Source organism: Pseudophryne corroboree, chromosome 3 (genome assembly GCF_028390025.1).
Source record: "Pseudophryne corroboree isolate aPseCor3 chromosome 3, aPseCor3.hap2, whole genome shotgun sequence".
Taxonomy (NCBI): Eukaryota; Metazoa; Chordata; class Amphibia; order Anura; family Myobatrachidae; genus Pseudophryne; species Pseudophryne corroboree.
In genome coordinates, this window is record NC_086446.1 from 513,744,244 (window position 1) to 513,769,935 (window position 25,692).

Genomic DNA, 25,692 nt, shown 5'->3' on the forward strand with positions numbered 1-25,692 from the left:
GATCGGTTGGTACTTTGGAGGTCATTCCGAGTCGTTCGCTCTGAAAATTTCTTCGCATCGCAGCGTTTTTCCGCTTAGTGCGCATGCGCAATATCCGCACTGCGACTGCGCCAAGTAAATTTGCTATGAAGTTTGGATTTTTACTCACGGCTTTTTCTTCGCTCAGGCGATCGTAGTGTGATTGACAGGAAATGGGTGTTACTGGGCGGAAACAGGCCGTTTTATGGGCGTGTGGGAAAAAACGCTGCCGTTTCCGGGAAAAACGCGGGAGTGGCTGGAGAAACGGAGGAGTGTCTGGGCGAACGCTGGGTGTGTTTGTGACGTCAAACCAGGAACGACAAGCACTGAACTGATCGCAGATGCCGAGTAAGTCTGAAGCTACTCAGAAACTGCTACGAGATGTCTTATCGCAATGTTGCGAATCTTTCGTTCGCAATTTTAAGAAGCTAAGATTCACTCCCAGTAGGCGGCGGCTTAGCGTGTGCAATACTGCTAAAATCGCCTTGCGAGCGAACAACTCGGAATGACCTCCTTTCTCTCTCTCCACTTTATCTCTGTCCAGTGTTTGATACATCTCCTCCAAAGTACCAACCAATCAGATTAGTTCCAAGAAAGCAGCATCTATGATTTATACAACCGCACCTGAATCAGGCCCCACTTACCGTACTGCAACGCTTATTAAATAGCACCTTTTCATACTGCAGTAGCTTCCATTAGTGCTTTCCAGCCTTGTCATTACAAAACCAGAGTTGATTATTTTTGTTGCCTTGAGATACGATGCAAAGCTGCTGTTAAAAGTGTCTGATGAGTAACTATTGTCATAAAGTGTAACCTATTTTCCAGCTTCAGTAACTGTTGCATGATGTGGGTACAGGTTCATAGTTAAAGTGGACTGTAAAAATGTTCAGGGCTTTATCGTTTCCAGCGTTGAGATATTACATAGAACAAATGAACTGAAACAGTTGATCCCTTGGCATGGGCTATCTCACAATTCAAAAACAATTTTCATTCCAGGAGCATTCCTGCCGAGGAGGGCCTGTTTTTCTGCTTTTTCTTGGTTTCAGCTTGTAGAAGCTCTGGGTATTAGTAAAGGTCATAATATCATATTTCTATCTCTGCAGTAGGCTTGTATCTCACTGCTCACTTACATAAGTCTTCAAATAAACTCAGCTGTGATCCTTGCCTGCTCTGCCCTGTGAGATTAGTTCAATTGCAGATTTAGGGGTATATTTATTTACTAAGGTCCCGATTTTGACCGAGATGCCGTTTTTTCATCAAAGTGTCATCTCGGTAATTTACTAAACTCAAATCACGGCAGTGATGAGGGCATTCGTAATTTTTGGGTAGTCCATGAAAATAATTACGAATGAATACACCATCGGTCAAAACGCGGCTGTTTAACTATGAATCTCGGTCATTTACTAAGAAGTGCAAAGCAAAAAAAAATAAAACACTGCCGTGAAAAATTACAACTCGTAAAAAAGTGCTAAAAAAAACCAGACCTGCTTTTTTAATCCGTGATTGTATAGGCATGCAGGGATCCATGAGATCCGTGCATGTATATCAGTGGGAAGGGGTGGGAAAGTGGTTATTTTCTTTAAAAAAATTGCGTGGGGTCCCCCCTCCTAAGCATAACCAGCCTCGGGCTCTTTGAGCCGATCCTGGTTGCAAAAATATGGGGGGAAAAATGACAGGGGTTCCCCCATATTTAAGCAACCAGCATCGGGCTCTGCGCCTGGTCCTGGTTCCAAAAATACGGGGGACAAAAAGAGTAGGGGTCCCCCGTATTTTTAAAACCAGCACCGGGCTCCACTAGCTGGACAGATAATGCCACAGCCGGGGGTCACTTTTATATAGTGCCCTGCGGCCGTGGCATCAAAAATCCAACTAGTCACCCCTGGCCGGGGTACCTTGGGGGAGTGGGGACCCCTTCAATCAAGGGGTCCCCCCCCCAGCCACCCAAGGGCCAGGGGTGAAGCCCGAGGCTGTCCCCCCCATCCAATGGGCTGCGGATGGGGGGGCTGATAGCCTTTTGTGATAATGAAAAGATATTGTTTTTAGTAGCAGTACTACAAGGCCCAGCAAGCCTCCCCCGCATGCTGGTACTTGGAGAACCACAAGTACCAGCATGCGGCGGAAAAACGGGCCCGCTGGTACCTGTAGTACTACTACTAAAAAAATACCCAAAAAAAGACAAGACACACACACCTTGAAAGTAAAGATTTATTACATACATGCACACAAACATACATACATACTTACCTTATGTTCACACGCAGGTCGGTCCTCTTCTCCAGTAGAATCCAAGGGGTACCTGTTGAATAAATTCTACTCACCAGATCCAGGGTCCCAGGCTCCTCGGGGCAACCATTTGTAATCCAGGTACTTGATTAAAATAAAAAAACGGACACCCGAGCCACGAACTGAAAGGGGCCCCATGTTTTCACTAGAGATGAGCGCCTGAAATTTTTCGGGTTTTGTGTTTTGGTTTTGGGTTCGGTTCCGCGGCCGTGTTTTGGGTTCGAACGCGTTTTGGCAAAACCTCACCGAATTATTTTTGTCGGATTCGGGTGTGTTTTGGATTCGGGTGTTTTTTTCAAAAAACCCTAAAAAACAGCTTAAATCATAGAATTTGGGGGTAATTTTGATCCCAAAGTATTATTAACCTCAAAAAACATAATTTACACTCATTTTCAGCCTATTCTGAACACATCACACCTCACAATATTATTTTTAGTCCTAAAATTTGCACCGAGGTCGCTGTGTGAGTAAGATAAGCGACCCTAGTGGCCGACACAAACACCGGGCCCATCTAGGAGTGGCACTGCAGTGTCACGCAGGATGTCCCTTCCAAAAAACCCTCCCCAAACAGCACATGACGCAAAGAAAAAAAGAGGCGCAATGAGGTAGCTGTGTGAGTAAGATTAGCGACCCTAGTGGCCGACACAAACACCGGGCCCATCTAGGAGTGGCACTGCAGTGTCACGCAGGATGGCCCTTCCAAAAAACCCTCCCCAAACAGCACATGACGCAAAGAAAAAAAGAGGCGCAATGAGGTAGCTGACTGTGTGAGTAAGATTAGCGACCCTAGTGGCCGACACAAACACCGGGCACATCTAGGAGTGGCACTGCAGTGTCACGCAGGATGTCCCTTCCAAAAAACCCTCCCCAAACAGCACATGACGCAAAGAAAAAAAGAGGCGCAATGAGGTAGCTGTGTGAGTAAGATTAGCGACCCTAGTGGCCGACACAAACACCGGGCCCATCTAGGAGTGGCACTGCAGTGTCACGCAGGATGTCCCTTCCAAAAAACCCTCCCCAATCAGCACATGATGCAAAGAAAAAGAAAAGAAAAAAGAGGTGCAAGATGGAATTATCCTTGGGCCCTCCCACCCACCCTTATGTTGTATAAACAAAACAGGACATGCACACTTTAACCAACCCATCATTTCAGTGACAGGGTCTGCCACACGACTGTGACTGATATGACGGGTTGGTTTGGACCCCCCCCAAAAAAGAAGCAATTAATCTCTCCTTGCACAAACTGGCTCTACAGAGGCAAGATGTCCACCTCATCTTCACCCTCCGATATATCACCGTGTACATCCCCCTCCTCACAGATTATCAATTCGTCCCCACTGGAATCCACCATCTCAGCTCCCTGTGTACTTTGTGGAGGCAATTGCTGCTGGTCAATGTCTCCGCGGAGGAATTGATTATAATTCATTTTAATGAACATCATCTTCTCCACATTTTCTGGATGTAACCTCGTACGCCGATTGCTGACAAGGTGAGCGGCGGCACTAAACACTCTTTCGGAGTACACACTTGTGGGAGGGCAACTTAGGTAGAATAAAGCCAGTTTGTGCAAGGGCCTCCAAATTGCCTCTTTTTCCTGCCAGTATAAGTACGGACTGTGTGACGTGCCTACTTGGATGCGGTCACTCATATAATCCTCCACCATTCTATCAATGTTGAGAGAATCATATGCAGTGACAGTAGACGACATGTCCGTAATCGTTGTCAGGTCCTTCAGTCCGGACCAGATGTCAGCATCAGCAGTCGCTCCAGACTGCCCTGCATCACCGCCAGCGGGTGGGCTCGGAATTCTGAGCCTTTTCCTCGCACCCCCAGTTGCGGGAGAATGTGAAGGAGGAGATGTTGACAGGTCGCGTTCCGCTTGACTTGACAATTTTGTCACCAGCAGGTCTTTCAACCCCAGCAGACCTGTGTCTGCCGGAAAGAGAGATCCAAGGTAGGCTTTAAATCTAGGATCGAGCACGGTGGCCAAAATGTAGTGCTCTGATTTCAACAGATTGACCACCCGTGAATCCTTGTTAAGCGAATTAAGGGCTGCATCCACAAGTCCCACATGCCTAGCGGAATCGCTCCGTGTTAGCTCCTTCTTCAATGCCTCCAGCTTCTTCTGCAAAAGCCTGATGAGGGGAATGACCTGACTCAGGCTGGCAGTGTCTGAACTGACTTCACGTGTGGCAAGTTCAAAGGGCATCAGAACCTTGCACAACGTTGAAATCATTCTCCACTGCACTTGAGACAGGTGCATTCCATCTCCTATATCGTGCTCAATTGTATAGGCTTGAATGGCCTTTTGCTGCTCCTCCAACCTCTGAAGCATATAGAGGGTTGAATTCCACCTCGTTACCACTTCTTGCTTCAGATGATGGCAGGGCAGGTTCAGTAGTTTTTGGTGGTGCTCCAGTCTTCTGTACGTGGTGCCTGTACGCCGAAAGTGTCCCGCAATTTTTCTGGCCACCGACAGCATCTCTTGCACGCCCCTGTCGTTTTTTAAAAAATTCTGCACCACCAAATTCAAGGTATGTGCAAAACATGGGACGTGCTGGAATTTGCCCATATTTAATGCACACACAATATTGCTGGCGTTGTCCGATGCCACAAATCCACAGGAGAGTCCAATTGGGGTAAGCCATTCCGCGATGATCTTCCTCAGTTGCCGTAAGAGGTTTTCAGCTGTGTGCGTATTCTGGAAAGCGGTGATACAAAGCGTAGCCTGCCTAGGAAAGAGTTGGCGTTTGCGAGATGCTGCTACTGGTGCCGCCGCTGCTGTTCTTGCGGCGGGAGTCCATACATCTACCCAGTGGGCTGTCACAGTCATATAGTCCTGACCCTGCCCTGCTCCACTTGTCCACATGTCCGTGGTTAAGTGGACATTGGGTACAACAGCATTTTTTAGGACACTGGTGAGTCTTTTTCTGACGTCCGTGTACATTCTCGGTATCGCCTGCCTAGAGAAGTGGAACCTAGATGGTATTTGGTAACGGGGGCACACTGCCTCAATAAATTGTCTAGTTCCCTGTGAACTAACGGCGGATACCGGACGCACGTCTAACACCAACATAGTTGTCAAGGACTCAGTTATCCGCTTTGCAGTAGGATGACTGCTGTGATATTTCATCTTCCTCGCAAAGGACTGTTGAACAGTCAATTGCTTACTGGAAGTAGTACAAGTGGGCTTACGACTTCCCCTCTGGGATGACCATCGACTCCCAGCGGCAACAACAGCAGCGCCAGCAGCAGTAGGCGTTACACGCAAGGATGCATCGGAGGAATCCCAGGCAGGAAAGGACTCGTCAGACTTGCCAGTGACATGGCCTGCAGGACTATTGGCATTCCTGGGGAAGGAGGAAATTGACACTGAGGGAGTTGGTGGGGTGGTTTGCGTGAGCTTGGTTACAAGAGGAAGGGATTTACTGGTCAGTGGACTGCTTCCGCTGTCACCCAAAGTTTTTGAACTTGTCACTGACTTATTATGAATGCGCTGCAGGTGACGTATAAGGGAGGATGTTCCGAGGTGGTTAACGTCCTTACCCCTACTTATTACAGCTTGACAAAGGGAACACACGGCTTGACACCTGTTGTCCGCATTTCTGGTGAAATACCTCCACACCGAAGAGCTGATTTTTTTGGTATTTTCACCTGGCATGTCAACGGCCATATTCCTCCCACGGACAACAGGTGTCTCCCCGGGTGCCTGACTTAAACAAACCACCTCACCATCAGAATCCTCCTGGTCAATTTCCTCCCCAGCGCCAGCAACACCCATATCCTCCTCATCCTGGTGTACTTCAACACTGACATCTTCAATCTGACTATCAGGAACTGGACTGCGGGTGCTCCTTCCAGCACTTGCAGGGGGCATGCAAATAGTGGAAGGCGCATGCTCTTCACGTCCAGTGTTGGGAAGGTCAGGCATCGCAAACGACACAATTGGACTCTCCTTGTGGATTTGGGATTTCAAAGAACGCACAGTTCTTTGCGGTGCTTTTGCCAGCTTGAGTCTTTTCAGTTTTCTAGCGAGAGGCTGAGTGCTTCCATCCTCATGTGAAGCTGAACCACTAGCCATGAACATAGGCCAGGGCCTCAGCCGTTCCTTGCCACTCCGTGTGGTAAATGGCATATTGGCAAGTTTACGCTTCTCCTCCGACAATTTTATTTTAGGTTTTGGAGTCCTTTTTTTTCTGATATTTGGTGTTTTGGATTTGACATGCTCTGTACTATGACATTGGGCATCGGCCTTGGCAGACGACGTTGCTGGCATTTCATCGTCTCGGCCATGACTAGTGGCAGCAGCTTCAGCACGAGGTGGAAGTGGATCTTGATCTTTCCCTAATTTTGGAACCTCAACTTTTTTGTTCTCCATATTTTATAGGCAGAACTAAAAGGCACCTCAGGTAAACAATGGAGATGGATGGATTGGATAGTTTACTAGTATACAATTATGGACGGACTGCCACGGTTAGGTGGTATAAAAAAACCACGGTTAGGTGGTATATATTATAATAATAATACAATTATGGATGGACGGACTGCCTGCCGACTGCCGACACAGAGGTAGCCACAGCCGTGAACTACCGCACTGTACACTGGTTGATAAAGAGATAGTAGTATACTCGTAACAACTAGTATGACACTATGACGACGGTATAAAGAATGGAAAAAAAACCACGGTTAGGTGGTATATATTATAATAATAATACAATTATGGATGGACGGACTGCCTGCCGACTGCCGACACAGAGGTAGCCACAGCCGTGAACTACCGCACTGTACACTGGTTGATAAAGAGATAGTAGTATACTCGTAACAACTAGTATGACACTATGACGACGGTATAAAGAATGGAAAAAAAACCACGGTTAGGTGGTATATATTATAATAATAATACAATTATGGATGGACGGACTGCCTGCCGACTGCCGACACAGAGGTAGCCACAGCCGTGAACTACCGCACTGTACACTGGTTGATAAAGAGATAGTAGTATACTCGTAACAACTAGTATGACACTATGACGACGGTATAAAGAATGGAAAAAAAACCACGGTTAGGTGGTATATATTATAATAATAATACAATTATGGATGGACGGACTGCCTGCCGACTGCCGACACAGAGGTAGCCACAGCCGTGAACTACCGCACTGTACACTGGTTGATAAAGAGATAGTAGTATACTCGTAACAACTAGTATGACACTATGACGACGGTATAAAGAATGGAAAAAAAACCACGGTTAGGTGGTATATATTATAATAATAATACAATTATGGATGGACGGACTGCCTGCCGACTGCCGACACAGAGGTAGCCACAGCCGTGAACTACCGCACTGTACACTGGTTGATAAAGAGATAGTAGTATACTCGTAACAACTAGTATGACACTATGACGACGGTATAAAGAATGGAAAAAAAACCACGGTTAGGTGGTATATATTATAATAATAATACAATTATGGATGGACGGACTGCCTGCCGACTGCCGACACAGAGGTAGCCACAGCCGTGAACTACCGCACTGTACACTGGTTGATAAAGAGATAGTAGTATACTCGTAACAACTAGTATGACACTATGACGACGGTATAAAGAATGAAAAAAAAACCACGGTTAGGTGGTATATATTATAATAATAATACAATTATGGATGGACGGACTGCCTGCCGACACAGAGGTAGCCACAGCCGTGAACTACCGCACTGTACACTGGTTGATAAAGAGATAGTAGTATACTCGTAACAACTAGTATGACACTATGACGACGGTATAAAGAATGGAAAAAAAACCACGGTTAGGTGGTATATATTATAATAATAATACAATTATGGATGGACGGACTGCCTGCCGACTGCCGACACAGAGGTAGCCACAGCCGTGAACTACCGCACTGTACACTGGTTGATAAAGAGATAGTAGTATACTCGTAACAACTAGTATGACACTATGACGACGGTATAAAGAATGGAAAAAAAACCACGGTTAGGTGGTATATATTATAATAATAATACAATTATGGATGGACGGACTGCCTGCCGACTGCCGACACAGAGGTAGCCACAGCCGTGAACTACCGCACTGTACACTGGTTGATAAAGAGATAGTAGTATACTCGTAACAACTAGTATGACACTATGACGACGGTATAAAGAATGGAAAAAAAACCACGGTTAGGTGGTATATATTATAATAATAATACAATTATGGATGGACGGACTGCCTGCCGACTGCCGACACAGAGGTAGCCACAGCCGTGAACTACCGCACTGTACACTGGTTGATAAAGAGATAGTAGTATACTCGTAACAACTAGTATGACACTATGACGGTATAAAGAAAGAAAAAAAAATACCACGGTTAGGTGGTATATATTGTAATACAATTATGGATGGACGGACTGCCTGCCGAGTTCCGACTGCCGACACAGAGGTAGCCACAGCCGTGAACTACCGCACTGTACTGTGTCTGCTGCTAATATAGACTGGTTGATAAAGAGATAGTATACAATACATACAACAATGAATATACTACTATACTGGTGGTCAGGCACTGGTCACCACTAGTCACACTGGCAGTGGCACTCCTGCAGCAAAAGTGTGCACTGTTTAATTTTAAATTAATATAATATTATGTACTCCTGGGGGCTCCTGCTATAACAACCTGCAGTGCTCCCCAGTCTCCCCCACAATTATTATAAGCTTTGCCTTTTATACATTGATGTGCAGCACACTGGGCTGAGCTGAGTGCACACAGACTGAGTCACACTGTGTGACTGGCTGCTGCTGTGTATCGTTTTTTTTCAGGCAGAGAACGGATATAGCAGAGAACGGATATATATTAAAATAAATAAAAGTTAACTAACAACAACTGCACTGGTCACTGTGGTAAACTCTGTCTGACTCTGCACAATCTCTCTCTCTCTTCTAATCTAATTTCTAATGGAGAGGACGCCAGCCACGTCCTCTCCCTATCAATCTCAATGCACGTGTGAAAATGGCGGCGACGCGCGGCTCCTTATATAGAATCCGAGTCTCGCGAGAATCCGACAGCGTCATGATGACGTTCGGGCGCGCTCGGGTTAACCGAGCAAGGCGGGAGGATCCGAGTCTGCTCGGACCCGTGAAAAAAAACATGAAGTTCGTGCGGGTTCGGTTTCAGAGAAACCGAACCCGCTCATCTCTAGTTTTCACATGGGACTCCATTCCCCGAATGCCAGAAACCCACTCTGACTTCTGTCTAAGTGGGTTTCTTCAGCCAATCAGGGAGTGCCACGTTGTAGCACTCTCCTGATCGGCTGTGTGCTCCTGTACTGAGTGACAGGAGGCACACGGCAGTGTTACAATGTAGCGCCTATGCGCTCCATTGTAACCAATGGTGGGAACTTTCTGCCCTGCGGTTGACCTAAAGTGACGTCACCGCTGAGCAGAAAGTTCCCACCATTGGTTACAATGGAGCGCATAGGCGCTACATTGTAACACTGCCGTATGCCGCCTGTCACTCAGTACAGGAGCACACAGCCGATCAGGAGAGTGCTACAACGTGGCGCTCCCTGATTGGCTGAAGAAACCCACTTAGACAGAAGTCAGAGTGGGTTTCTGGCATTCGGGGAAAGGAGTCCCATGTGAAAACATGGGGCCCCTTTCAGTTCGTGGCTCGGGTGTCCGTTTTTTTATTTTAATCAAGTACCTGGATTACAAATGGTTGCCCCGAGGAGCCTGGGACCCTGGATCTGGTGAGTAGAATTTATTCAACAGGTACCCCTTGGATTCTACTGGAGAAGAGGACCGACCTGCGTGTGAACATAAGGTAAGTATGTATGTATGTTTGTGTGCATGTATGTAATAAATCTTTACTTTCAAGGTGTGTGTGTCTTGTCTTTTTTTGGGTATTTTTTTAGTAGTAGTACTACAGGTACCAGCGGGCCCGTTTTTCCGCCGCATGCTGGTACTTGTGGTTCTCCAAGTACCAGCATGCGGGGGAGGCTTGCTGGGCCTTGTAGTACTGCTACTAAAAACAATATATTTTCATTATCACAAAAGGCTATCAGCCCCCCCATCCGCAGCCCATTGGATGGGGGGGGACAGCCTCGGGCTTCACCCCTGGCCCTTGGGTGGCTGGGGGGGGGTCCCCTTGATTGAAGGGGTCCCCACTCCCCCAAGGTACCCCGGCCAGGGGTGACTAGTTGGATTTTTGATGCCACGGCCGCAGGGCACTATATAAAAGTGACCCCCGGCTGTGGCATTATCTGTCCAGCTAGTGGAGCCCGGTGCTGGTTTTAAAAATACGGGGGACCCCTACTCTTTTTGTCCCCCGTATTTTTGGAACCAGGACCAGGCGCAGAGCCCGATGCTGGTTGCTTAAATATGGGGGAACCCCTGTCATTTTTCCCCCCATATTTTTGCAACCAGGATCGGCTCAAAGAGCCCGAGGCTGGTTATGCTTAGGAGGGGGGACCCCACGCATTTTTTTATTTTATTTTACATTGTTTAATTAAAAAAAAAAAAAAATGAACCCCAGCACGGATCACACAGATCCGGCCGAGATTCATTTTTAAAAAGTCGGCAGTGTTTTGCTAATCACTGCCGTGAAAAAAAGAAAAAAAACACGAATGACATCGACATCGGAACAAAAGAAAAACCCGAATACGACAGCTTAGTAAATCCGTCGTAACAAATTCAAAAAGTTGCAGTTTTACACTTTCGATGTCATTCGTGATTATTCTCCCACCAAATCGGTAGAATTACGAATGCTAGTAAATATACCCCTTAGTTTCTGCTACTGACCCTTTTGCAATTGTAAATTGAGAAGCATTTGGTGCAGTTACTGTATCTCTACTGTGTCCCTTGTACCTCTGATGTGTGGCCTGTCGTGAAGTAATTACTTTTTAAGCATTGATACCAATTAATGTGTGAGGATGGCAGTTACTGCTTTGTAGAGGACTCTTGAGTCTTTCTGGTCAATTGCAAGCACTCTCTTAAGACATCTTGGCATGGCTGCTCTGGATAGATGCCGATAGCTATTAGCAAAGATTAGCTTGTAAAATGTCATTTTCAGTGTTTACACTTGCATATACTATTACATCCTGGCTGGAGCTGTGGAATGGCGCATGAGAAATACTTAAAGCAATGGTTCTCAAACTTTTTTGAATCACGGCGCCCTAGAATATCAGAATTTTTTTTCACGGCACCCCTTGGCCAAAAGTTTCTTGTTGAGAAATTTACAAAGAAATATTAAATGAAGTAAACTGTGTTTATATGTTTGTGTGGTCAGGGAAAAAAATGCTTCTATTTTCCACATATTTTATGATTGACAGCCACCAGCACTGGTTTTGCTTTTACATTGTCCATAAATAATTTTAATTGGTCCTGGACCACCAATCCAGAAGTGTCCTGCGGCACCCCAGGTTGCCACGGCACACAGTTTGAGAAACACTGACTTAAAAAATAAGTTCACTTTTGGACTGCCGCTCTTCCCTGAACGCACATGTAATGTTTTAATTGGATGATCCCTCCTTTAGGAACCCTCATAAGCTGAAGCCCAATGACATCACCAGCTGTTTATGCTGTACCAACATCTATACATCTTACATAGAACTTATTGTGCTGCATACAAAAACAAGTGAATAGGCATAGTTTTAATTTTAGTAAAGGTGCTAATTTATTTGTACCCCTCAATATAGATGCAATTATTGACTAGCCTTAAGTTAAAACCATTGCTAGGAACAAACGGTCTCTGACCATTTCAGACTGGATGAATTTAATTAAGATGGTTTATAAAAATGTCCGCTCCTCCACAGTGACAAGAACTGGTTGCTGCAGGCACAGGGTGACATTACCCTGCAGCAACCAGCTCCTGTCACTGAGAAAGAGCCACCATTGCAGGCACAAATCTTTGGGGGCAGCAGAGCATCTCCAGGGATGCTGGGCATGCCCCTGGAGTGAGGTAACTTGGGGGCTTTCCACTAGGACACACCTGTTCTGTGACAGCAGCGGGGGGCTCCCACAAGGCCTTGCCACTTTATCCTAGGTCACGACCCTTTTCCGCCTGCTGGCATCAAAGGAGTGTAAGGAGTACTATTGGATGCACCAGCTGTCACCGTTGCACGTTCGGGACAATTATAACTTTTGAGCAGTGCTTAAACATGGAAAAGGTAGAAAAAAGTCATACAGTATATGTGGAATCACCTCTATTGGTCAGGTCTATCATAACAGTTGCAAGAAATCTTTTGAGCAATTGAGGGAGCAGGTTGTAGTCCCTAGGCATACACTTTCAAAACAATTTGAGGGAGTCAGCCAAATCTGGTTAAAGTAGTTTTTCATAGGCTGGGTTCTCAAGAGGTAATTTAAACACCACTTGGATACAGGGCCGGTTCTACACCTTGTGGCGCCCAGTGCGAAGGTTTCAACTGGCGCCCCCCCCCCCCCCGGCAAAACAGTTAGTGCGCGCCAGTGGCGTGCAGCAAAAAAATAGGGGCGTGGCTTCATAGGGGAGGGGCATGGCCACAGTTATGCCCCCGGTAACTGTGCCCCCAGATTTGCCTCAAGTAGTTGTGCCCCCCTGTTGAATTGCCCCCAGTAGATTTGCCCCCTGTAGCTGTTCCCCCAGTAGCTGTAGCTATGCCCCAGTAGTTGTGCCCCCTATAGCTATGCCCCCAGTAGATTTGACCCAGTAGTTGTGCCCCGTCGCTGTGCCCCCTGTTGCTTTGCCCCAGTAGTTGTGCCCCCTGTTGCTTTGCCCCCAGTAGTTGTGCCCTCTGTTGGTGTGCCCCCTGTTGCTTTGCCCCCAGTAGTTGTGCCCCCTGTCGCTGTGCCCCTTAGTAGCCGTTTACAAAGACACACAAAAATAAAAAAACAATACTTACCACTGCCCCGCTCCTGCTTCCCGACCGACGTCTCTCCCATAGCAGCGCCACACAGACACTAGAGGTCAATAATGACCTCTAGTGTCTGTCACTGGAGCCGGCTGCAGCGGACGCCCACACAGCCCACAGCATCTGCTGCAGCCGGGGAGCAGGGTGCGGGTAGACGGCGGTGCTTGCGGGGTGACTGCAAAATTCACCCCGTGCAAGCATGCGATTGCATGTGTACGCTGTGCAACAATTCCCCTCCGTCAGCGGACAGCTGCAAAACCATTCACAACACACTCACCATCGAATGTTTTTCCCATTCAGTGCAGTGTGTGCAGTCTGTGCATAGCTTAATACTTACTCCTCCAGTGCGAAGAAATCAGGCTGATCGGGTCCGGAGCTGACATCACACACCTGCCCTGAAAACGATTGGGAACGCCTGCGTTTTTCCTGACACTCCCAGAAAACAGGCAGTTACCAGCCCCAAACGTCCGCTTCCTGTCAATCACCTTGCGAATGCCCGTGCAATCGCAATTTTCACACCATCCTGTCGCTGTTTGGCGACGGGCATGCGCATTGCAGTGCATATGCATGTGCAGTAGTACGAAAACGCACAGCAGCGATCAGGTCTGAATCGGCCACAAAGTACACTTTTTAATGGAGCATACAGGCTCAACTGTCTCGAAAATCAATGGCTAAGTATTGCTGCCTGTACTACCTGTGTAATACCTCACCCATCATAGAGCATTGCAGTGACAGCCATACTATACAGAAAGCATCTAAGTGACCGCCATATACTGCAGAGATAATATTACGATGACCACCATATATTGCAGATAACATCACAGTGGCTGCCACATAATAGAGAACATTGCAGTGACCTCCATATAATGCAGATAATATTATGACTACAACGATATATTGCAGAGAGCATAACAATAACTGCAATATCATGCAGAGAGCATTGAAGTGATCAACATATAATACAGAGAACATCTAATTATCCATCTGATAATTAAGAGAACATAAGTGAAGACTATATAATACAAAGACCAGATCAGTGATTGCTATATAACACAGAGTGACGCAGTAACAGCCATGTAATGCAGAGTATTGTAGTGACCACCATATAATTCAGAGAGCATCACAGGGATACTATATAATGCATAGACTGTCAGTGACTGCCATAAAATGCAGAAAGCAAGGCAGAGAACCCCATATAATGCACAGACCATCAGTGACTGCCATATAATGCAATGTTGAAGTGTCTGCCAAATAAAGCAGAGTATCTCAGTGACTGCCATATACTGCACAAAGCATCATAGTGACCACCATATAAAGCAGAGTACAGTGCAGTGACTGCCATATAATGCATCTCAGTGACCACCATGTAATGCAGAGACCATCAGTGACTGCCATATAATGCAGAGAACATTGCAGCGACCACCATTAACTGCACAAAGCATCACAGTGACCAAAATATAAAGCTGAGTACATGGCAGGGACTTCCATATAATGCATAGAGAATCTCAGTGACCACTGTATAATGCAGAGTCCATCTGCATTATACAGTGTCATATAATGCAGAGAGTATCACAGTGACCACCATATAATCCAGAGAGCATAACAGTGATACCATATAATTCAGAGGCATCAGTAACTGCCATGTAATGTAGAGAGAATTGCAGAGAACTCCATATAATGCGGAGACCATCAGTGACTGCCATATACTTTAGAGAGTGTTGCAGTACCCACCATATAATGCAGAGAGTACCACAGTGATACTACAGATGTAGCCATGCTCATTGTGGCTCTGAAGCGGCCTCATGGGCACTCTCAGCATGCCCAGTCGCACCCACACCTGGCCGTGCTGGGCTGTGGCTTTTGCCACTCAATACAATGTTAATGGGCATAGGCGCGACTAAGATGCATGTGCACAACTAGATATGTATGCATTGTGGCAAACAATACATGGCCTGGCTACATTTGTATATAATGCATAGACCATCAGGGACTTCCATAAAATGCAGAGTGCATTGCAGAGAACCCCATATAATGTAGAGAGCATCAGTGTCGCAGTGTCTGCCATATAATGCAGAGAGCATAGCAGTGACTTCCATATAATACAGAGTGCATCACAGTAACCGGCATATAATACACAGAGCATCAAAGTGACCACAATATAATGCAGAGAACATCAGTGCTTTCCATATCATACAGAGAGTATCAGAGTGGTCACCATATAATTAAGAGAGCATCACAGTGATACCACATAATGCAGAGATCATCAGTGACAGTCATATAATTCAAAGAGCATTGCAGTAGCCACCATATAATGCAGAGTGTCACAGTGACCCCTTATTATTTAGAGAGCATCACACTGTTGACATATAATGCAGAGACCATCAGTGATTGTCAAATAATGTAGAGAGCATCACAGTGACCATCAAATAATGAAATTACATTACAGTGATACTGTATAATGCAGAAAACTTTGCAGTGACTACCATATAATGCAGACAACATCACAGTGACCATCATGCAAAGCAGAGAGCATCAAAGTGTCTGCCATATAATGTAGAGAGCATTGCAGTGACTGCCATATAATGCAGAGAGCATCACAGTGACTGCCATCTAATGGAGAGAGTAGTGAAGCCCTGTCTATGCTGCCCACCATTCTCTCACCAAATCATAGCTGCTGAACTGCACAGTCCATCCCAGCTGCCTGCCCTGTTGAGGTTGGACTGTCTACATGCAGAGTGACACTACAATAGGTGGAGCCAAAGAGTCACAAGTGATACAGCCAAGCGGGACAGACGGACAGTGTGTAAAAGCAAGTGAACCTGGCAAAGGCTGGCGAGCAGCATGTGGACCTGTGTGGACTGCAACAGAGGCCACAGATGTCATTATAACTTGTGGGCCCAGCCCTGGTACTCAAGAGGACCAAGAAAATGAAACCAGGCAGAATCAGAGATAAAACAAGGGACTCCCTCCCTGTCTTGGTGTTTGATGAGGAGTGCGCTACAGAGCAGTCCCCAACAACATAGCTCTCTGGGTAATATTCATTCCCTAACCAAAATGGACACCAGTAGTGTAATTGTGCAGTGGCAGGGCCATCTTACTATTGTGTATAGAGACATGGTGGAGCATGGATGTCCTGCTCATAGCTCCTGACCTGTGACTTCACTTTGCTATAACTGCCATTTCCAGAACCCTGCATTACTACCTTAGGAGAAGACAGTCACTGGCTGGTGAACTGCCTACACCTCTGTTCCACTGCAGGCTCTGTTCCATTGCTGATCCAACCATTTTAACAGGTAGCATGGCTGTGCATTCACTTGTGCCACAATAAATCACAGAGCCTGGTTAAGTTACTGAACTGGTCATTGTCTACACAATAACCGCTGGTGTGTACAGTAATCTGCTCACCCACAAGACTGCACGCACATTCCCAACATTAGGCAGAGTGTCACCGGCCCACACAGTCCTTTCCAATTCCTCCCCAAGCTGTGTTGACTGCTTACATTTACATGGTAAGATTATTTAGTGAAAACACCTAGCAGCATATTAAACAACTTAAGTACAAAAACCCCATATATGATACAATAAAATGCACTGTCATACCAACAGATGACCCTGTTGGTTCTTAGAGCAAATTGTGAGGCCAGCAGAGGGCGCCTTAGAGTACTTCATTAGACAAGAGGGGGGCACTTTTAAAATGTTGCTATGGGTCCCGCATAGTGACGTCCCTGTCTGCAATCACAGGCCAGGCTATGTGCCCTGTTGACAGTTGTGTCATTCAGATAAAAGTTCTTGCAATATCATTGTTCTGTATGTAACTGAGCACATCAGTATTATATTCTGTAGAGAAAATGAGAAGAGCTGATGAATGAAGAGTAGTAGAGCGAGGCTTACATCCTGTGTTGACATTCTACTCCGTAATTATTTCAATGATCCCTTCACTTTGATAATAATGAATGTTTTATAAAGTCTCATATTCTAAACTCCCTGAAGCCTGTGATTTATGGCACCAAGTCACCTGTCGAATGCAGAGAGTTCTACGTTTGCATATCAGGTGTCACAGATTCATACAGGATACAGATCATTAAATAGTTTTGTGACTTTCCTCTCAAGCTACTTATGTAAAGGTGTGTATACTATACATGCATTCGATCCTCACTCAATCCCCGGCTGATCGAGTTAAATGTTCCCAGGACCGTTTATCGGCTGATGCTCCGGAATCGGCACAACGTACACACATATACAATAGATTTCCCATTCTCACAATATCTGGAGAGTGGGCCAATGATTGTATAACTGTGTACTCACTTTGTGGGATTAGGGCAATAAATGAATGTTCTAAGAGTTTCATGATCTGCTCTTGAGATTGTGCTGGTTGGATGGGCTCACTGATTGGAATTGAATGCATAGAAGTTCACAGATAGACACAGACTGGTAGCGCCATACCACAGCTATCACGCTACTTACCTGATAAGACCTAAACTTATCCAACTGGCTGATTTTGCCCATGTGAAATGTGACACCCAGGGAGTACAGATGTGTACACCTTTCCTCCCTACAGTGCGAGACGCCCGTTGTGACTGTACCACTGCGAGGATGTAATGTTACGTATCAGCTTTTCTTTAGATTTTGCATCTTATTCGCATAGCAGATGCAGCAAAACACAGCCCACAGTGTATTAGAGATGATGAGCTGCAACTTTAACTGCACAGCAATTAGTTGTAAATGAGTACAAAGCCAAAGATGAAGCACAGCGGAATGTGATGTAAGAAGAAGCCGCAGCTGCTGCATCACAGCACTTCATGTACAGATTCAGACTCAGTTGCATACAGGTGAATAAATGGCGCACATCAAATCTAGTTGAGTAGTTTTGTTGGAGCCAGCTATTTTAGATGAACATTTTGAGCAAATAACTTACTCGTTGCAGCTGTGGACGAGGAAGATAGATGGGATCTTTTTTTGTGGAGGTGAGAGGGCTTTCAATTTGGCTTATTATATCCCAGAATTCCCAGTTATGCTTCTGTTTGCGGCTACACACTTTGGGCCTAAATAAGACCTGATCGTAGCAGCAAATTTGTTAGCAGATGGCCAAAACCATGTGCACTGCAGGTGGGGAAGATATAACATGTGCAGAGAGAGTTAGATTTGGGTTGGGTGTGTTAAAACTAGAGATGAGCGGGTTCGGTTCCTCGGAATCCGAACCCGCCCGAACTTCAGGTTTTTTTACACGGGGCCGAGCGACTCGGATCTTCCCGCCTTGCTCGGTTAACCCGAGCGCGCCCGAACGTCATCATCCCGCTGTCGGATTCTCGCGAGGCTCGTATTCTATCGCGAGACTCGGATTCTATATAAGGAGCCGCGCGTCGCCGCCATTTTCACACGTGCATTGAGATTGATAGGGAGAGGACGTGGCTGGCGTCCTCTCCATTTAGACTAGAGTACTAGAGAGAGACACAAATTTTGGGGAGCATATTATTAGGAGGAGTACTACTTGCTGCTGATAGTGTGACCAGTGACCACCAGTTTAATTAATCCGTTCTCTGCCTGAAAAAAAACGATACACAGTGTGACACAGTCACATACCATATCTGTGCTCAGCCCAGTGTGCTGCATCATATGTAATACTGTATATCATTATCTGACTGTGCTGAGTGCTCACTGCTCACACAGCTTAATTGTGGGGGAGACTGGGGAGCAGTTATAGCAGGAGTACATATTTTAAGTACAGTGCACACTTTTGCTGCCAGAGTGCCACTGCCAGTGTGACTGACCAGTGACCACTGACCACCAGTATTGTGATTGTCTGCTGACCACCAGTATATTGTGATTGTCTGCCTGAAAAAGTTAAACACTCGTCGTGTGGTGTTTTTATAAACGCATTCTGCAGACAGTGTCCAGCAGGTCCATCATTACATAATATATACCTGTCCGGCTGCAGTACTAGTGTGATATATATATATATTTTAATTTTATCTCATTATCATCCTGTCTATATTAGCAGCAGACACAGTACGGTAGTCCACGGCTGTAGCTACCTCTGTGTCGGCAGTCGCTCGTCCATCCATAATTGTATACCACCTACCCGTGGTTTTTTTTTTTTCTATCTTCTTGATACTAGTAGCTTACTTTAGGAGTCTGCAGTGCTGAGTCTGACAGACAGTGTCCAGCAGGTCCGTCATTACATAATATATACCTGTCCGGCTGCAGTACTAGTGTGATATATATATATATATTTTAATTTTATCTCATTATCATCCAGTCTATATTAGCAGCAGACACAGTACGGTAGTCCACGGCTGTAGCTACCTCTGTGTCGGCAGTCGCTCGTCCATCCATAATTGTATACCACCTACCTGTGGTTTTTTTTTTTCTATCTTCTTGATACTAGTAGCTTACTTTAGGAGTCTGCAGTGCTGAGTCTGACAGACAGTGTCCAGCAGGTCCGTCATTACATAATATATACCTGTCCGGCTGCAGTACTAGTGTGATATATATATATATATTTTAATTTTATCTCATTATCATCCAGTCTATATTAGCAGCAGACACAGTACGGTAGTCCACGGCTGTAGCTACCTCTGTGTCGGCAGTCGCTCGTCCATCCATAATTGTATACCACCTACCTGTGGTTTTTTTTTCTATCTTCTTGATACTAGTAGCTTACTTTAGGAGTCTGCAGTGCTGACAGACAGTGTCCAGCAGGTCCATCATTACATAATATATACCTGTCCGGCTGCAGTACTAGTGTGATATATATATATATTTTAATTTTATCTCATTATCATCCAGTCTATATTAGCAGCAGACATAGTACGGTAGTCCACGGCTGTAGCTACCTCTGTGTCGGCAGTCGCTCGTCATCCATAAGTATACTAGTATCCATCCATCTCCATTGTTTACCTGAGGTGCCTTTTAGTTGTGCCTATTAAAATATGGAGAACAAAAATGTTGAGGCTGTTGAGGCTGCCACTAGTCATGGCCGAGACGATGAAATGCCATCAACGTCGTCTGCCAAGGCCGATGCCCAATGTCATAGTACAGAGCATGTAAAATCCAAAACACCAAATATCAGTAAAAAAAGGACTCAAAAATCTAAAATAAAATTGTCGGAGGAGAAGCGTAAACTTGCCAATATGCCATTTACCACACGGAGTGGCAAGGAACGGCTGAGGCCCTGGCCTATGTTCATGGCTAGTGGTTCAGCTTCACATGAGGATGGAAGCACTCAGCCTCTCGCTAGAAAAATGAAAAGACTCAAGCTGGCAAAAGCACAGCAAAGAACAGTGCGTTCTTCGAAATCCCAAATCCACAAGGAGAGTCCAATTGTGTCGGTTGCGATGCCTGACCTTCCCAACACTGGACGTGAAGAGCATGCGCCTTCCACCATTTGCACGCCCCCTGCAAGTGCTGGAAGAAGCACCCGCAGTCCAGTTCCTGATAGTCAGATTGAAGATGTCAGTGTTGAAGTACACCAGGATGAGGAGGATATGGGTGTTGCTGGCGCTGGGGAGGAAATTGACAAGGAGGATTCTGATGGTGAGGTGGTTTGTTTAAGTCAGGCACCCGGGGAGACACCTGTTGTCCGTGGGAGGAATATGGCCATTGACATGCCTGGTGAAAATACCAAAAAAATCAGCTCTTCGGTGTGGAAGTATTTCACCAGAAATGCGGACAACATTTGTCAAGCCGTGTGTTGCCTTTGTCAAGCTGTAATAAGTAGGGGTAAGGACGTTAACCACCTCGGAACATCCTCCCTTATACGTCACCTGCAGCGCATTCATAATAAGTCAGTGACAAGTTCAAAAACTTTGGGCGACAGCGGAAGCAGTCCACTGACCAGTAAATCCCTTCCTCTTGTAACCAAGCTCATGCAAACCACCCCACCAACTCCCTCAGTGTCAATTTCCTCCTTCCCCAGGAATGCCAATAGTCCTGCAGGCCATGTCACTGGCAATTCTGACGAGTCCTCTCCTGCCTGGGATTCCTCCGATGCATCCTTGCGTGTAACGCCTACTGCTGCTGGCGCTGCTGTTGTTGCTGCTGGGAGTCGATGGTCATCCCAGAGGGGAAGTCATAAGCCCACTTTTACTACTTCCACCAAGCAATTGACTGTCCAACAGTCCTTTGCGAGGAAGATGAAATATCACAGCAGTCATCCTGTTGCAAAGCGGATAACTGAGGCCTTGACAACTATGTTGGTGTTAGACGTGTGTCCGGTATCCGCCGTTAGTTCACAGGGAACTAGACAATTTCTTGAGGTAGTGTGCCCACGTTACCAAATACCATCTAGGTTCCACTTCTCTAGGCAGGCGATACCGAGAATGTACACGGACGTCAGAAAAAGACTCACCAGTGTCCTAAAAAATGCAGTTGTACCCAATGTCCACTTAACCACGGACATGTGGACAAATGGAGCAGGGCAGGGTCAGGACTATATGACTGTGACAGCCCACTGGGTAGATGTATGGACTCCCGCCGAAAGAACAGCAGCGGCGGCACCAGTAGCAGCATCTCGCAAACGCCAACTCTTTCTTAGGCAGGCTACGCTTTGTATCACCGGTTTCCAGAATACGCACACAGCTGAAAACCTCTTACGGCAACTGAGGAAGATCATCGCGGAATGGCTTACCCCAATTGGACTCTCCTGTGGATTTGTGGCATCGGACAACGCCAGCAATATTGTGTGTGCATTAAATATGGGCAAATTCCAGCACGTCCCATGTTTTGCACATACCTTGAATTTGGTGGTGCAGAATTATTTAAAAAACGAGAGGGGCGTGCAAGAGATGCTGTCGGTGGCCAGAAGAATTGCGGGACACTTTCGGCGTACAGGCACCACGTACAGAAGACTGGAGCACCACCAAAAACGCCTGAACCTGCCCTGCCATCATCTGAAGCAAGAAGTGGTAACGAGGTGGAATTCAACCCTATATATGCTTCAGAGGTTGGAGGAGCAGCAAAAGGCCATTCAAGCCTATACAATTGAGCACGATATAGGAGGTGGAATGCACCTGTCTCAAGCGCAGTGGAGAATGATTTCAACGTTGTGCAAGGTTCTGCAACCTTTTGAACTTGCCACACGTGAAGTCAGTTCAGACACTGCCAGCCTGAGTCAGGTCATTCCCCTCATCAGGCTTTTGCAGAAGAAGCTGGAGACATTGAAGGAGGAGCTAACACAGAGCGATTCCGCTAGGCATGTGGGACTTGTGGATGGAGCCCTTAATTCGCTTAACAAGGATTCACGGGTGGTCAATCTGTTGAAATCAGAGCACTACATTTTGGCCACCGTGCTCGATCCTAGATTTAAAACCTACCTTGGATCTCTCTTTCCGGCACACACAAGTCTGCTGGGGTTCAAAGACCTGCTGGTGAGAAAATTGTCAAGTCAAGCGGAACGCGACCTGTCAACATCTCCTCCTTCACATTCTCCCGCAACTGGGGGTGCGAGGAAAAGGCTCAGAATTCCGAGCCCACCCGCTGGCGGTGATGCAGGGCAGTCTGGAGCGACTGCTGATGCTGACATCTGGTCCGGACTGAAGGACCTGACAACGATTACGGACATGTCGTCTACTGTCACTGCATATGATTCTCTCCCCATTGAAAGAATGGTGGAGGATTATATGAGTGACCACATCCAAGTAGGCACGTCAGACAGTCCGTACTTATACTGGCAGGAAAAAGAGGCAATTTGGAGGCCCTTGCACAAACTGGCTTTATTCTACCTAAGTTGCCCTCCCACAAGTGTGTACTCCGAAAGAGTGTTTAGTGCCGCCGCTCACCTTGTCAGCAATCGGCGTACGAGGTTACTTCCAGAAAATGTGGAGAAGATGATGTTCATTAAAATGAATTATAATCAATTCCTCCGTGGAGACATTGACCAGCAGCAATTGCCTCCACAAAGTACACAGGGAGCTGAGATGGTGGATTCCAGTGGGGACGAATTGATAATCTGTGAGGAGGGGGATGTACACGGTGATATATCGGAGGATGATGATGAGGTGGACATCTTGCCTCTGTAGAGCCAGTTTGTGCAAGGAGAGATTAATTGCTTCTTTTTTGGTGGGGGTCCAAACCAACCCGTCATTTCAGTCACAGTCGTGTGGCAGACCCTGTCACTGAAATGATGGGTTGGTTAAAGTGTGCATGTCCTGTTTATACAACATAAGGGTGGGAGGGCCCAAGGACAATTCCATCTTGCACCTCTTTTTTCTTTCATTTTTCTTTGCGTCATGTGCTGTTTGGGGAGTATTTTTTTGAAGGGCCATCCTGCGTGACACTGCAGTGCCACTCCTAGATGGGCCAGGTGTTTGTGTCGGCCACTAGGGTCGCTTATCTTACTCACACATCTACCTCATTGCGCCTCTTTTTTTCTTTGCGTCATGTGCTGTTTGGGGAGTGTTTTTTGGAAGGGCCATCCTGCGTGACACTGCAGTGCCACTCCTAGATGGGCCAGGTGTTTGTGTCGGCCACTAGGGTCGCTTAGCTTACTCACACAGCTACCTCATTGCGCCTCTTTTTTTCTTTGCGTCATGTGCTGTTTGGGGAGTGTTTTTTGGAAGGGCCATCCTGCGTGACACTGCAGTGCCACTCCTAGATGGGCCAGGTGTTTGTGTCGGCCACTAGGGTCGCTTATCTTACTCACACAGCTACCTCATTGCGCCTCTTTTTTTCTTTGCGTCATGTGCTGTTTGGGGAGTGTTTTTTGGAAGGGCCATCCTGCGTGACACTACAGTGCCACTCCTAGATGGGCCAGGTGTTTGTGTCGGCCACTAGGGTCGCTTATCTTACTCACACAGCTACCTCATTGCGCCTCTTTTTTTCTTTGCGTCATGTGCTGTTTGGGGAGTGTTTTTTGGAAGGGCCATCCTGCGTGACACTGCAGTGCCACTCCTAGGTGGGCCAGGTGTTTGTGTCGGCCACTAGGGTCGCTTAGCTTACTCACACAGCTACCTCATTGCGCCTCTTTTTTTTTTGCGTCATGTGCTGTTTGGGGAGTGTTTTTTGGAAGGGCCATCCTGTGTGACACTGCAGTGCCACTCCTAGATGGGCCAGGTGTTTGTGTCGGCCACTAGGGTCGCTTATCTTACTCACACAGCTACCTCATTGCGCCTCTTTTTTTCTTTGCGTCATGTGCTGTTTGGGGAGTGTTTTTTGGAAGGGCCATCCTGCGTGACACTGCAGTGCCACTCCTAGATGGGCCAGGTGTTTGTGTCGGCCACTAGGGTCGCTTAGCTTACTCACACAGCTACCTCATTGCGCCTCTTTTTTTCTTTGCGTCATGTGCTGTTTGGGGAGTGTTTTTTGGAAGGGCCATCCTGCGTGACACTGCAGTGCCACTCCTAGATGGGCCAGGTGTTTGTGTCGGCCACTAGGGTCGCTTAGCTTAGTCATCCAGCGACCTCAGTGCAAATTTTAGGACTTTAAATAATATTGTGAGGTGTGAGGTGTTCAGAATAGACTGAAAATTAGTGGAAATTATGGTTTTTGAGGTTAATAATACTTTGGGATCAAAATGACCCCCAAATTCTATGATTTAAGCTGTTTTTTAGTGTTTTTTGAAAAAAACACCCGAATCCAAAACACACCCGAATCCGACAAAAAAAATTCGGTGAGGTTTTGCCAAAACGCGGTCGAACCCAAAACACGGCCGCGGAACCGAACCCAAAACCAAAACACAAAACCCGAAAAATTTCAAGTGCACATCTCTAGTTAAAACTGAAATCTAAATTGCAGTGTAAAAATAAAGCAGCCAGTATTTACCAGTGCACAGAAACAATATAACCCACCCAAATCTAACTCTCTCTGCACATGTTGTATCTGCTCCCCCTGCAGTGAACATGGGGGGTCATTCAGAGTTGATCGCGGCAGCAAATTTGTAAGCAGTTGGGCAAAACCATGGTGGTCATTCCGAGTTGTTCGCTCGTTATTTTTTTGTCGCAACGGAGCGATTAGTCGCTAATGCGCATGCACAATGTCCGCAGTGCGACTGCGCCAAGTAAATTTGCTATGCAGTTAGGATTTTTACTCACGGCATTACAAGGTTTTTTCTTCGTTCTGGTGATCGTAATGTGATTGACAGGAAGTGGGTGTTTCTGGGCGGAAACTGGCCGTTTTATGGGAGTGTGTGAAAAAACGCTACCGTTTCTGGGAAAAACGCAGGAGTGGCCGGAGAAACGGAGGAGTGTCTGGGCGAACGCTGGGTGTGTTTGTGACGTCAAACCAGGAACGAAACTGACTGAACTGATCGCAGTTGCTGAGTAAGTGTGGAGCTACTCAGAAACTGCGAAGAAGTGTCTATTCGCAATTTTGCTAATCTTTCGTTCGCAATTTTGATAAGCTAAGATTCACTCCCAGTAGGCGGCGGCTTAGCGTGTGCAAAGCTGCTAAAAGCAGCTTGCGAGCGAACAACTCGGAATGAGGGCCCATGTGCACTGCAGGTGTGGCAGATATAACATTTGCAGAGAGAGTTAGATTTGGGTGGGTTATTTTGTTTCTGTGCAGGGTAAATACT